The sequence below is a fragment of the Talpa occidentalis genome, unplaced genomic scaffold (genome assembly GCF_014898055.3).
Source record: "Talpa occidentalis isolate TD23 unplaced genomic scaffold, MPIMG_talOcc4v2.1 talOcc4.2, whole genome shotgun sequence".
NCBI classification, from domain to species: Eukaryota; Metazoa; Chordata; class Mammalia; order Eulipotyphla; family Talpidae; genus Talpa; species Talpa occidentalis.
This window is the reverse complement of record NW_023602073.1, coordinates 43255492-43266823: the sequence shown is the minus strand read 5'-3', so window position 1 is coordinate 43266823 and position 11332 is coordinate 43255492. Positions and strand designations below refer to the sequence as shown.

Genomic DNA, 11332 nt, shown 5'->3' with positions numbered 1-11332 from the left:
GCTCAGTTCTGAACCTGTGGTCCTCTTCCCAGCAGGATGTTTATACTAACCTTACTCTTGTTTTCATCTGATTTTTCTAACTCTTAATTTTTTCCTACCTGTAAATTTCTATTGCATTTAACCTACCCTATATTTAAAAACCTATCCTATCTATCTATATTTAAAAACCTATCCTATCTATCTATATTTAAAACCTATCCTATATTTATTTATTTATTTATTTATTTTAATAGTCCAGAGCTCTTTTATTTATTTTTGCACACCTATCATGCCATGAATTCATAGCGAATAGGTTCTAGCAGCAAAGTTTCCTTCCCATTGGTTCTCACAAAGTGTGCTTCTCTCAGTGGAGCAGGCTGGCGCTTCAGCTGAACCCAAGTACCCTTCTCTTTGACTTCCTTTTTCTTCTGATCATTTTCTTTCACACGTTTCAGGAAGCTATCTCAGCTCTTAGAGTGCTTAATGTGCTCAATACAAACATTAATTCTCTTTACTAGAATCTTGCCTTTTACTTGCTTGTTTACAATACTGCCAACTGCATGCTGGGCAACATTATAGACTCTTTCGGTTTTGCCATGGTAACATCTGTGGGGCATTCCTTTCTGAACAGTGCCCATCCCCTTGATGTCTACAATATCACCTTTCTTATAGATTCGCATGTATGTGGCCAAATGAACAACTCCATGTTTTCTAAAAGGCCTAGAGAACATATAGCGGGTCCCTCTTCTCTTTCCCTTTGTGTTAGTCATTTTGGCGACTTACTGGAAGATGGCGGTTCAGGCCGAAAGCCCTATCCTATATTTAAAATGAACGCCATGATTTAATTCAAGGGATGAGCTTTACTGTGACCCGGATGAAATGTTACCCAAATATCTATTTTGATTACTGCTGATCAGCAGTTCCAGGATTCTTGCTATTAGGAGGTGGGCACCCTGGATAGTAGACAAGAGAATTCCACCTCAGGCCCTAAACAGTCCCTAAACCCAAAGATCAGAAGCATCTTATCTATTCCAGTGTTTTTTTTTTTTCCTGGTACTTGGGTTTGTTCTAAGCCGGGAAGAGAGATTCCCAGACAAGACACACTGCCAATTCTCTTGCTTCATTTATACGAGGTAAACCATTTGCAGTGCTTTCTAGGGGAAGGCAAGAGAAAGGAACCAGCAGTAAGGAGAGACTGAGAGAGACTGAGGCAGTTTATTGTGTGAACACATTTCATTCTGGCAGTAGAGGCTACTGACCCAGGGCAGGCCAGAGCAGTTCTCTTAGTCTTGGTTTCTATATTTGTTTAATGGGGATAATAATATCACCCCCTCCCTGTATGAACAAAATGAGATGATTCATATAAATAACTTAGCACAGGTGCTACACCTATTGCCACCTCGGTGACGGTAAGCCTATAATCATTAATTATCCGCACTCCAATTCTAGGTGGGTATGATTAGTCACAGCCTAAGCAGGGGACGTGGGAAACCCTGCGCCCTGTCACACCGCACTCTTCCACTAGAGGGCAGGCCACGGCAGGGAGGAGCAGAGGAGCCAGGTCTTTGGTACCTTTTTTTTTAAATGGAAGCGGGGTTTTTTTTTTTTTTTTTTTAAAGATTTATTTATTTTTATACAAGAACTGGGGTACAGGTCAGTGGCACCGGAGGGTGAGAGGATTCACCAGAGACAGAGAAGAACAGGCAGACAGACCAAAGGCACTGCTGAGGGGAGCAGTGGGAGAGACAGGCGAGGTCGGCCAGGCCATGTGGGTATCTCCCTGGCTGGCCGGGAATCGAACTTGAACTGCAAAGGCTGCAGACAGCTTTACAGTGCTGCGTTCAACCCACTGTGCCACCAGGGAGTCCTCGTACTTTTTTTTTTTTTTACGTTTTATTTATTTATGCATACAAGAGCTGGGGTCCAGGCCAGAGGTGTAGAGGGTGAGAGGATTCACCAGAGACAGAATGGGGAGCAGAACAGGCAGATTAACTGAAGTACGCTGTTGAGGGGAGCAGCGGGTGAGCCAGGAGAGGTCTGCTGCTCCATGTAGGTTGCTCCCTGGCCAGCTAGGGATAGAACTTGTGCTGCAGAGGCTGCGGACAGCTTCATAGCTTGCATCTTAACCCCTTGCACCACCAGGGAGGCCCCGTTTTTCATACTTTTGAGAGCTAGAAAAGGTGGAACAGCGGTTAATAACAGGAAACATACATTGGATACTTGTGAGAAGCAGAGTTCACCCTCCCTTTACTGTTGAAGTCACTGTCCAGCTCAAGGTTTCTTGTGGTCTTAGCTTCTTTCCCTAAGACTCAGTTCACAGTGGGAGTGACATCTAACCCATCCTGCTGCCCCCAACGCCTTCCTCTCCTCCCCAACCTTTTTGATTTTTGAGGACTAGGTCTCCTACACCCTCAGATTTCTTCCACTTGAACAAACAAAACCCCGGGTTTCTCCTTTAGGCAGAGCGGCAACAAATAACGTTCATCTCTGACTTCTGCAGTCTTAGATCCATGATCTCTTGACTTGCGGGAGGATAAAGCTGACAGTGAGCACGGCGTTGCCCTGCGCCCACCCACGTCCTCCCCAGCACAGCCGCTCTGTGGGGCGCACGCTCCCTGGGGTTTGGCTGGGAGGGAGGAGCACAAGACCCCTCTAGGGAGAACCTTCTGGCAATGCAATGGCTGGTGGGGCGGGGCAGGCGGGGCAAGGGGTGGGGTGGGGTGGGGTGGGGTGGGGTGGGGTGGGGTGGGGGGGGGGCAAGCGCAGGGTCCTTCCCACCGGGAATTGTTACACATCACCAGCAGAGAATGGGGCTGAGGCACGAAGCCGTGTGTACTGGCTCTGCTTTCTCCCGTGTTCTGACCTCCGGAGCCCCAGGAGCCTCCCAAACTTTTCCGCAAGGGATTGCGGGTCTCCAAAGCCCGAGTTAGAGCAGCGCTGTGCTTGCACCGAGGGGATTTTGATTTCCAGACTGTGCCGGGCCTCGCAGGTGGGGAGGGCCTGGCGGGCTGGGTGTCCCCAGGAGCCCCCAGTCCTCCTGGTCTCGGCCAGGTGTTGCTCCGGCCTGCCCTCCTCTTTACCACGTCCTTCTCCCTTCCTTTGCTGCTTAAAACTGTCCTTAATAAAACACTGGGGACATCCAGGAAAAGGGGATCTTTTTTTCCTGAGGTTTGTGGCTTCCTGCCTTGTGAACTGGGCAAGTGACAGGCGCCACCACAAAGACTCTGCCTAGGGAAGAGTGTGGTTAACTTGCCTCAGCCGGCTCTGCCCCTCGTCCCAGGAAGTCTTCACCTTTTGGCCTCCAAAAGAGGGGCCACGGGTCCTTGCGGCAAGGGGAAGCCCAGTAAATCTCATGGCACCAGCTTAGAGAGTGATTTAGCCCTGAGCTCTGCCACACACTCCCTGGGGGCCCCTGGGGAGCCACTGCAGCTGGTAGGTGGCTGATGGAGGATATTAGGATGGGGATCTTGATTATCTTGGCTTTGAAGTCATGGCCAACATCTGGCACAGTCTGCAAGATGCAACTGAGGATGGTGTGTGTGGGAGCCGGGAATGGAGGGAGGTTCACTTCAGAGCCTGAAACCCCAGGAGCACCTGCCTTTCTCTTGGACACGTGCCAAGAGTGAGGGAACCTGAGAATATATTGGCTTTCTCCTGTCCCCTGGGGGCACAAGCTTATGTGTGACCACAGCAATATCATTGGTAGGAGGCTAAAGAAGCCGTGGGTTTCTGGGGGAGATGAGAAATCTGAGGGGAAAGCAGTGGACAGAATGTGGAGAATGTAGCAATTGATTGTCTGCTAGAAATGCGAGGTGCCCTGCTTACAGAAAAGTGTCGGGATGCCACTCTCAGAATACCAGGGGGACGGGCTATGAAGACCGTCTGCATTACATCAAAGGAAAAAAAGGGGGGTTATATTGTATAAGAGGGGTCCCTGTTACAAATTTATGAGTTTTCCAGGTGCAGGAATGTTGGAGATGCCACTTTTAAAGAAACAATGTAGTCTGCATGGGTGGTGTGGCTTTTATTTTATTTTTAAAGATTTGTTTATTTATGCAGACAAGAACTGGGGTACAGGCCAGAGGTGTGGGGGTGGGGTGGGGTGAGAGGACTCACCAGAGACAGAGCGGGGAACAGAACAGGCCAATTGACTAAATCCACTGCTGAGGGGAGCAGTGGGAGAGAAAGGAGAGGTCTGCTGTGCCATGTGGGTAGCTCCCTGGCCAGCCGGGGATTGAACTCGTGCTGCAGAGGCTGGGGACTGCTTCTTAGTGTTGTGCTTAACCCCTTGCGGCACCAGGGCTTTTATTTTAAAAGCCAACATATGTCTTCGTGCTTTATCTCCCAAATGAGCCCTTGCTTATCTATTTCAATTTTTTACCAAATGTATATATGCACATAATTTCATTTTTTATTTTTTATATGTACATAATTTTAAAAGGTAAAAATTCTATAAGACACCTTTCCTAATCTCAGGTTCTCTCTTCCTGGATGCAATTATTTCAATGCTCAATTGGTTTTTATCTTTTAATAACAAGTTGTATTTGTCAGGGTTCAGTGCAGGAAATGGAGATTACTCTAGGTATATTAAAGAGGAAGGGATTTTACAAAGGGTATTAAGAGCTTTTGAAATCTTTAGGAGGACTGAAGGAGGAGGTTCACAGCTAAGCCTTATGGAATGGTAGCCAGAACAATCTTAAATCTCCTAGGTTTTCCTTGTCTATAAATTTATCAATAATTTGTCACCAAATTATCATCTAATAGTGCAATTTTCTTCTCCATTCAAATGATGAGTAATCAATCAGTTTCATCTTTTTCTTGGACATTTTCTTCTTTAGCCGTGTTCAGGAATGTTCTCTATTCCCAAGATTTTAGCACCAGATTCTTGTTTTAATCTGTTATATTGCTTCCTAGGTCTTTTGCACAGCTGTCTCCTGGGCTGTTCCTTTAACAGCATCCTGGGGTTCCATTTACGCTGCTCTTTGGGAAATCCCATGTCATTTTCTTGATCTAACCCTTCACTTTGATGGAATATATACTCTAGTAACTCCCTGAAGAAAGGGGAAAAGGAGAGGCATTTTTTAAACTTTGTATAAAAATGTCTTAATTTTCTATGGTGACAGTTCACAGGTGACTTGGTAACGGGAATTTTATGGGGGTTACACCTGAGGGGAGAAATCAAACATTGTACAAAAATAAACAACAATGTAAAAATTTTTTTTTTAAAAATGCCTTAATTTTACTGTACTACCCGATTAGGAATTTTACTGAAGAAAGAATTGTAAGTTGTAAATTTTGAAAGCATTCTTGCATTATCTACTAGCTTCCAATGTCACTGTTGAAAGTCCTACACCTTGGGAGTTTTAATCCTCTTTATGTGACCTGTTTCTTCTCTTTAAACAATTTTGGGGGCCTCCCTGGTGGTCCAAGGGGTTAAGTCTCAGCAATATGAAGCTATCAGCAGCCACTGCAGCATGAGTTCGATCCCCAGCCATGGAGCTACACACATGGCACAGCAGACCTCTCCTGACTCGCCTGCTGTTCCCCTCAGCAGTGTATTTCAGTCAGTCTGTTCTGTTCCTCACTTTGTCTCTGGTAAATCCTCTCAACCTCCCCACACCCGCACATCTAGCCTACAACCCAGCTCTTATATGCATAAATAAATAAAATAAATCTTAAAAAAAAACAACTTGGGATTTTTTCTTTGTCCCTAATATTTTTAATATTGATGCAGACTGGATTAAATTCATTTTGTTAGACATTCAATGATGTCTAAATTTGGAATCTTATGTTTCTTGGTTCTGGAATTTTTCTTTGATAATTTCCTCTGTTCTGTTCTCTTTGTTCCTTATTATTCATCAGATTAGCCATATAATTTCATATATTTTCTATATCATTCCCACCTCTTTATTTTTCTTATTTTTAGGAGATATCATCAACTTTAAAGTCTTAACACTTTCTGTGGAGATTTTTGCTTTTGAAATCATATTTTTAAGTAAAATGGTTATTTTCAGTTCTCTGAATATTCATTTTTATAGCCTCTTGTTCTTTTTTCAACATTTTCACTTATTTTATGAAAATATTTGTTGCAGTGGGTTTTATTTTGGTTTTTATTTTTCCAGTAAAAATGAAAAGATTTTAATTTCCAATTGTTTTTTGAGAAGCAAAACTAATGCCATGCATGTTGGAACACAATTAACAAAATTAACAAATCAAAGTAATTCTGCCACATAAATAAACTGACTTATTATGGGTTGGCATTGTTTCAAATTGTGGAGCTTCAACTGGACTTTCAGTTTCTTCAGTCTTGACAGTGATGGCAGGTCCAGACCCCACCAGTTCCCATTTTCATGCAGGAACCACAGTGCCAGGCCCCTCAGCTCGCCAATTCACACACAGAAGGAGCAAGCGTGTTGGGTGTGTTCACTGATTTCAATTTTCTTCGCCATTTTCCTGAGAGAGACACCACAGGGGCCCAGTATTTACTGATACCAGGTCTTCTTGGTGCCTTTGGCCATGTTGCTGCAAAGTAGGCCCGTGGCCAGAGAGGGCTGTGGGTTTTATTGTTTGGTTCTTGGCTTTGTCTTTATTTCTTTGGAGTGTCTTCATTCTTACAGTTTTAATCCCCATCTTTCATGTCAGTGATTTGCATCAAATGGTGACTCTGCTGCTTATCAATAAATTGGGTTCTCAACTGAGAACCTGCCCTCTTACTTGAACTGTGACATGGCTCTGCAAGCAGTTTTTCTTGCAACTATCACCAGATGAGGGAGTGGGACGGTACGAATTCAACCTCCAACAGTGCAAGTGAGTAAGCCCAATTGAGCTCCACCTGCGGGGGATGGAAGGGGCTTTGCTCCCATGCTGGTGAGGGGTTCTTGAGACTCTCTGGTTAAGATTGAAAAGAGGATTCCACAGGCCCCCGTGAGGGCAGGCAGGAAGCAGTGTTTATTGATTATCAAAAGAGCAGAGAGAGGGAACTCCAGGGAGCCCTCTCTGGGTGTGAGAGGCTCTCCCAGTTGTTAGGGCTTGGGGTCTGTATAGGTTTTAGGTTTGAGAACAAAGGAATTAAAGTTTATTGGCTGAAAAGGCAAGGGCCATAGTGCCCATAGTCCACTTGTTCGGCTGAGTGTGGACTATTTATTGCTACCTGGGCGCCAGCCAGTGGCAGCGTGTGATTGTGTGGGGCTCCTGACTCTCATGGGGGCTGTGCTGAGCCTGTGTCTGCAGCTCCAGCTTGAACTGGCCTGGTCTCAGGGTCTGCAACTCCCTTCTGCAGCGGTCTGGGACTCAATAAACTGTAAAGAGACAGCTCAGGAATCTACCAGCTGGGGGGGAAATTAGTATTAAAAAAATTATGGTGGGTGCGAAAGCCATCAGATTTGTTTGTGTTTAACCAGGCTAGCCTGTGGGACAGTCAGGTTCTGTCTCTGTCCCTGGACCTAATCTGACCAGCTCAAAACTGAGCTTTGCCAGTAGAGGGCGCTTGAGGAACATTGCAGGAGGAAGTGACTTGACTGTTTTTATTTTTTTTAATTTTAAAGATTTATTTATTTATACAAGAACTGGGGTACAGGCCAGAGGCGCAGGAGGGTGAGAAGATTCACCAGAGACAGAGCAGGGAGCAGAACAGGCAGATGGACTGAAAACACTGCTGAGGGGAGCAGCGGGTGAGTCCGGAGAGGTCTGCCAACCCATGTGAGTATCTCCCCAGCTGGCTGGGAATCGAACCTGCACTGCAGAGGCTGCAGACAGCTTCACAGGTTGCGCTTAACCCGCTGTGCCACCGGGGAAGCCCCTTGACTCGGTTTTAATGAGCTGTAGTTTTTGATTCTTGTTGCTCCTGGGGGTTGAATGGGGACACCCACTGGAGTCCCCTCCAGCTACATGCTGGAATGCAGTCCCTGGGTGAGGTGGACCTGATGTGGACACTGCATGAACCAGGCCTGCTAAGACATCAGTCCACTTACTGTCCAGATCCTGATTTGTCCACATACTTATTTGAGTTATATAGTTTCCTGCTTTCTCTTCTACCTTATAGAAGATATAGTTACCTTTAAAAAAAAAAAAAAAAAACCTTTACCACATTTTGGTGAGATTTCTAATTGAAACAGACAACCACATTAAATTGAAGACCCCACTGTGTGCAAATTATGGCTGTGGGGGACTTTGCTATCTAACACAATCACCTGGTGCCAGATAGAAGTGAAGGCCGTGAGGTCTTTCCTTCCATTTCCTTCCATTTCCTTCCATTTCCTTCCATTTTCTCTGACTTGCTCTCCCAGCAGGTGGCACATGGGCCCCAGCTTCAGTGTGTCACTCACTGCATTTCCAACAAGATCCTCTCCTATGTGGATGGCAGAGCCAAGACCTTGGGGCAGTGTATTGCTCTATGGAGACAACTCCAGGAACAAGAGTTTAGAGGGTTTTGTTGCTGCTGCTGCTGCTGTTGGTATCTAATAATTAGAACCAAAGTAGAATCAAAATAAATAGGCTAATTTACATTACCTGCTATTGATGTTCATAAGATACCTGAGTTTTTATATTGCTGTCCAAGCAAGAAGTACAGAAAAGATATTTGGGTGGATCTCACAGCAATCTTAGGAACAGTAAAAAGAGTCTCTTTTGCTCAGTAACTTTCCTTTTCATGAAAAAAAGTAACATTTATTGAGTTAATCTGAAGGGAGACAATAAACAGAGTAAAAGGAGTAAAAATAAACTCTACCACCCCATACATAAACATTGTAGCATTTTGATATTTTTCCTTCTGTATTGCCCACAATGGGCAAGTGCTTCTTCTCTTTAATTTTATGCTATGAATAATACTTTTCCTTTAAAAGTTCTTCATAAAATAATTTTAAGTTGTTGCTTAGTATATAACATTTGTCATATACCTTTGTTGGACTTGAGACTTTTTTACTCCCTGTGCACCTCCCTGTGCACAAGGCATGTTTGGTGCATGTTAATCCTTTGACATGTATTATCTGAGTATTTTATTTTTTAAATAATTTTTAAAAAGATTTATTTATTTATGCATACAAGGACTGGGGTGTAGGCCAGAACTGTGGGGGGGTGAGAGGACTCACCAGAGACAGAGTGGGGAATAGAACAGGCAGATCTACTGAAATACACTGCTGAGGGGAGAGGCAGGCGAGGCAGGAGAGGTCTGCTGTGCCATGTGGGTCAGCTCCTAGGCCGGGGATCGAACTCACTTATGTTGCAGTGGCTGGCGATAGTGTGATAGCTGAGACTTTAATCCCTGGGCCACCAGGCAGGCCCTATCTGACTTTTTAGGGAGACTGTGCTCCCCACTAATATTACATGATAGTCTTGTCTCAACACACCCTCACGAGAGTGGAATAATTTTCTTTATTTAAAAAAAAAATTCAAATTCCTTTTTAAACCACCACCTGAACAATTTAAATATGGATTTAAATAGAATAGAAGTGTGAAACTGCCAAAGAGTGTAAGTGGGCCGCTGTTACAGTTTTATTAACTTTAATCAGGAAGGATTTTAAAAGAGGAATGATCTTAGTAACTAAAGATAAATAGGCACTGTATTAACTATCACACGAATTAAAACAATTGTCTTCAGACATTTTCTACAATTACTTTGTTCTAAGTCAATTTGGTTTGCAGGAAATTAATCACAAGCATTTTGCAGGTTTTCTAGAGGAATCTGTTGTTATTCTCAGAGGATTTAGTAAGTAACTTGGGAGGTTTTTCTGTGTCTGTAGTAGGCTGTGGTAGTACCTGCTCTAATGAATTTTTTCAAAATAACAATCTTTTTCTGTGCTGTAAGCAACATGGTTAGGGACCAGGTCCGTCTCACTGCTGTAGTGTTTTGTGACGTGGCTGGTTCCATATCGGTTCTTTGTTGGAGCAATCCCAAAGTGTTTGGGAAGGTGGTCCTGGCTCTGTGTCTCTGCTGGCCCTCAGTGCACCTGCGCGGGGCTGGTGCTCTCCCTCCAGGGGGCAGCACCAGCCAAGGGCCTTGGTTGCATGGGGACCTGTAGACCTGTGGCCTGCACAGCTGAGCTCCTAAGAAGAGGTAACTAGTCTCAGCATCAGAATATTTATATCCTAAAGTTCCCTAACAGAGAGTGTAAAACAGTATCTCTAGTATATGGCTCCTGACAATGGCCCAGTAGAGATGAAAGATACTTGAGAGATGATTATGTAAGTGACATGCAATTTTCTCCCTTCTAAAATCTCTAAATTCTGTTCCTGGAGCACAGATTTTTCTTTTTGTAGTCCGTCCAAGAGTCTCTTCTCTGGAATGTGTTCTAATGCTCTGTCTTTCTCTTCGTCTCAGTTTGCTTTTTGCATAAACAAGAAATTGATTATCAAATTTGCTACAGAAAATTTGCTGTGGGCTTTTAGATTTATATTACCCAGTGTCCCTTAGTAAAGACATATAAAAAGTTTATTTTACAATTTACTTCCAAAAAAAGTTCTTTTTGCTTTTTCTCATATGAACCATTAGCTAGTGTGTTGCTCCTTTTGCTCTGGTTGCCCCTAAAAGCTTGTTTATTTATTTATTTATTTATTTATTTATTTATTTATTTATTTATTTATTTATTTATACAAGAACTGGGGTACAGGTCAGAGGCAGAGGAGGGTGAGAGAATTCACCAGAGACAGAGTGGGGAGCAGAACAGGCTGGTTGACCAAAATACACTGCTGAGGGAGGCAGCGGGCGAGACAGGAAAGGTCTGTTGTGCCATGTGGGAATCTCCTTGGCCGGCCAGGAATTGAACCCACGCTGCAGAGGCTGTGGACAGCTTCACAACACGGCGCTCAACCCGCTGCGCCACCAGGGAGGCCCACCCCTAAAAGCTTAAAAGCAACTTGCTCAAGTACCTCGATATCATCATCCCTAAACTTTGGAATATTTCTAGTCTCTTTGCCTAGGTTTGTATGTTTTAACATTTATCATGTACATTTATTTATTATTATTTCATTATTGTGTTTTTGTTATAAGTCATTCCAAATAATCTGTAGAAAGAGACGAAGTACAAATAAATATACATGAAAAAGTTGTCCTCTCCAGCAAGCTCTCTAGAAGTCAGACATGCACACACGTTTTGTCATGCCCACCACGGAGTTGTCCACACACAGCCAGCTGAGAGACTGGCCCAGGCAGTCACCACGTTTTTGGACAAGGCACCTCTGCAACCTCTGGCCACAGCTGACTGGTCCAGAGATGGTCACCCTAATCACTGTCAGCCAATCAGCAAGCTGGCCAGTGACCAGTCATGTGACTTGACACTAAACATTGAGCTGAATTAATCAATGTTTTTCTTCTAGGGATCCGGACAAAGAAATTGATAGGTAAAGATGTGTGGTAGTA

The 11332-nt window shown here is 44.0% G+C and overlaps 1 pseudogene; it reads right to left on the bottom strand.

Annotated features, from left to right (window-relative positions):
• Positions 1-238: 238 nt before the first annotated feature.
• Positions 239-772, bottom strand: LOC119253204 (60S ribosomal protein L21-like; annotated as a pseudogene).
• Between the last annotated feature and the right edge of the window lie 10560 nt (positions 773-11332).